Raw genomic sequence first — 3,329 nt, forward strand, 5'->3', positions numbered from 1 at the left:
CAAAAGAGGAGGAGGAATTGCAAGAAAAGAAGAAAAAAGGAGGGAGAGGAAGAACGAGAAGAGGATGGAAGGATATCATACACAGGAGAAGTAAAGAAGAAAGAGACAGATGGAGGAACAGGAGGAGGAGGAGAATTACGAGGAGAAAGAGGAACGGAAGGAGGAGGAGGAGGAGGAGGAGGAGGAGGAGGAGGAGGATAGCAGTCACACTCAAGAAGACGATCCATCAGAGGGCGAATATTACCAAGGGAACAAAGCACGACCCGGAATTAAGCCGAGTCACAAGCTGGACTTAAGGAGAATTATCTCTATCAATTGTTAGCTCCAGCGACCAAACCCTGATGATTATGATGATAGTGATAACAGTAATGACCGATAATGGCTGATCTATAGAGTAGTAGTAGTAGTAGTAGTAGTAGTAGTAGTAGTGAGAATGGTATAAATGAAGTAATCGATGTGTGTGTGTGTGTGTGTGTGTGTGTGTGTGTGTGTGTGTGTGTGTGTGTGTGTGTGTGTGTGTGTGTGTGTGTGTGTGTGTAGGTGCGGGGGTGGGTGTAGATTTATGGCCCTCTGTATTGGACATAATGTTGTATTTTTAGGTGTATGTAATTCTACCGCAGAACGGGGAAGAGGAGAAAAGGAGAAAAGGAGAAGGAGGAAGAGGAGGAGGAGGAGGAGGAATGGGAAAGACGAGAGAGGAAGAAAAGCATAGAAGTGGAAGAGGATTTAAAGACACGAGATAATGTGAGAGAGAGAGAGAGAGAGAGAGAGAGAGAGAGAGAGAGAGAGAGAGAGAGAGAGAGAGAGAGAGAGAGAGAGAGAGAGAGAGAGAGAGGAAACAAGAACAAGATGAGGGAAATGAGGAAGACAAGAGGAACACAAACAACCCCATAAAGAACTCCAAAAGAGGCTGTTTGTGGGGGACTACACTAACTTATAGTACAGAAACCAGGATAGCAAAGAAGAAGGCTCCTCCCCTGCCTACCTCTCCCTCCAACTAGAGCTGGCAGGGGAGAGAAGTACCATTAAGTGTGAAGAAAATGGAGATATTTAGAGGAAGGAGATGAAAAATAAGAATACTACAACACAAACAGCCAGGAACACTCACTGAAGCAACACAAACAGCCGGAAACACTCACTGAAGCAACACAAACAGCCGGAAACACTCACTGAAGCAACACAAACGGCCGGAAACACTCACTGAAGCAACACAAACTGCCGGAAACACTCACTGAAGCAACACAAACAGTCAGAAACACTCACTGAAGCAACACAAACAGCCGGAAACACTCACTGAAGCAACACAAACAGCCGGAAACACTCACTGAAGCAACACAAACAGTCAGAAACACTCACTGAAGCAACAGAAACAGCCAGGAACACTCACTGCAGCAACACTCACTGAAGCAACGCTCACTGCGGCAACACAAACAGCCAGCAACACTCACTGCAGTAACACACGCAGCCAACAACAGTCACTGCAGCAACACGGTGTACTGAAGTGAATCTAAATGTATCCTACCTATAATTTCTCATGACCACAGGCAGCAGCTTCGTTGTGGCATGGAACCCAAACACTTGCCTCGTCTGTCCTTTACCCTGTAGCTGTTGTTAAAAAAAAAAAAAAATAAAAAAAAAAAGAAAAAAAGTAAGCACTGAAAACTTCCCAAACATAAAACAGAAAAAAACACCATTAATAAATACAAGAAAAACACGGAAAAACACCTAAAAATACCATACGAACACTGATAAACATCCAAGACCGTTAAAAAAAGACATGCAAAACGATAACAATGTACAGCAAACATGAAAAAAAAAACAAAAGAATAAAAAAAACAGAAGTGAAGAGTTCAACACCTGAACGACTCGACTGAGACAGAAAAAAAAAAAATGTTCATCTTCGTCTGACGTGAATCTTTTACCAACCATCTCGAAAGTAGTTATGTTATTATCATTATCACTAAAACACATCGACTTCTGTAACCTGCTTTTCCAATATAGAGGAGTCGGAGGAGGAGGAGGAGGAGGAGAAAGAGAAGGAAACAGAAGAATGATGATGATGATGATGATGATGATGATGCTGATGAGAAGGAGGAGGAGGAGGAAGAAGAGGAGGAGATGAGGGTATGAAGCAAAAGTGGAGTGAGAGATGAGTGAGATTAGAGAGTCATGCAGGGGGAGGAGGAGGGAAGGATGGGGAGAGAAGGAGAGGGGTAGAGGGAAAGGAGGAGGAGAGGGGAAGGGAGCACAGGTGAGGGAGAACCAATCAACTACCTGCCCACATGTGTTCCAAGGGTGTCAGGTGATGTGGGTCATAATAATAATAATGATAATAATAATAATAATAATAATAATATCGATGTGTGTTTGTCTCTTTCATTTGTTATTCTTTTATTATTAATTTTGTCATTGTTATTATTTTTAGTATAAGTATATAGTGTCGTCTACTTCTACTACTACTACTACTACTACTACTACTGCTTCTATTACTGCTACTACTGCTACAACTATTACTATCACCACTATCACAAAAACAGCGACAACTGCAACGACAACAACAAATCAACAAGTACTACTAAAACAACAACAACAACAACAACAACAACAACAACAACAACAACAACAACAATAACAACAACACCACCAACAACAAAAATAAGTACTACTACTTCTAGTACAACAACAACAACAACAACAACAACAACAACAACAACAACAACAACCACTACCACTAGAACAACAACCACTACTCTTACTACCACAACCACCACCACTGCCATCACCACCACCACCACCACCACCATCAGTATCAATACCGGGTGACGAATCCTATGCAGTTTACGGGTTTCGATCCCCAAACAAAGCAATGCGGAGGGGGGGAGTCTGATGCCTTAACGTGGCGTCAAATGCTCTTTAGCTTCACTCACTTGTGTGGAGAGGGGATCCAGTCCTGTCCATTATTGCCGGAGTGGGATTAACATACATATTTGACCGTATAACTAATTCAATGGGGGATTAAATAGATGTGTTGTTGCTTTGTTGATGTATTTATATTTTGTATGTGGAATACGCTGGTGTTTTTTGCTGTCATTATAGTTGTTGTTGTTGTTGTTGTTGTTGTTGTTGTTGTTGTTAAAGGTTATTATTATTATTATTATTATTATTATTATTATTATTATTATTATTATTATTCCAGTAGTAGTAGTAGTAGTAGTAGTAGAAGTATCATTGTTGTTGTAGTTGTTGTTGTTGTAATTTTTAGTCGTAGAAGTAGTAATAGTAGTAGTTGTTGTTGTTGTTTTGTTAGTATTGTAGTTGTTGTTGCTGTT

General features: G+C 40.9%; 1 long non-coding RNA gene across 1 annotated transcript in view; it reads right to left on the minus strand.

Annotated features, from left to right (window-relative positions):
* Positions 1 to 1,122: 1,122 nt before the first annotated feature.
* The window catches only part of LOC135092116 (uncharacterized), a 152,533-nt gene continuing 150,326 nt past the window's right edge, over positions 1,123 to 3,329 (minus strand). Inside the window, exon 3 of the long non-coding RNA XR_010262754.1 lies at positions 1,123 to 1,605. This is a non-coding gene — a long non-coding RNA (uncharacterized LOC135092116). The remainder of the gene's footprint in view (positions 1,606 to 3,329) is intronic.

The sequence above is a fragment of the Scylla paramamosain genome, chromosome 39 (assembly GCF_035594125.1).
Source record: "Scylla paramamosain isolate STU-SP2022 chromosome 39, ASM3559412v1, whole genome shotgun sequence".
Classification (NCBI taxonomy): Eukaryota; Metazoa; Arthropoda; class Malacostraca; order Decapoda; family Portunidae; genus Scylla; species Scylla paramamosain.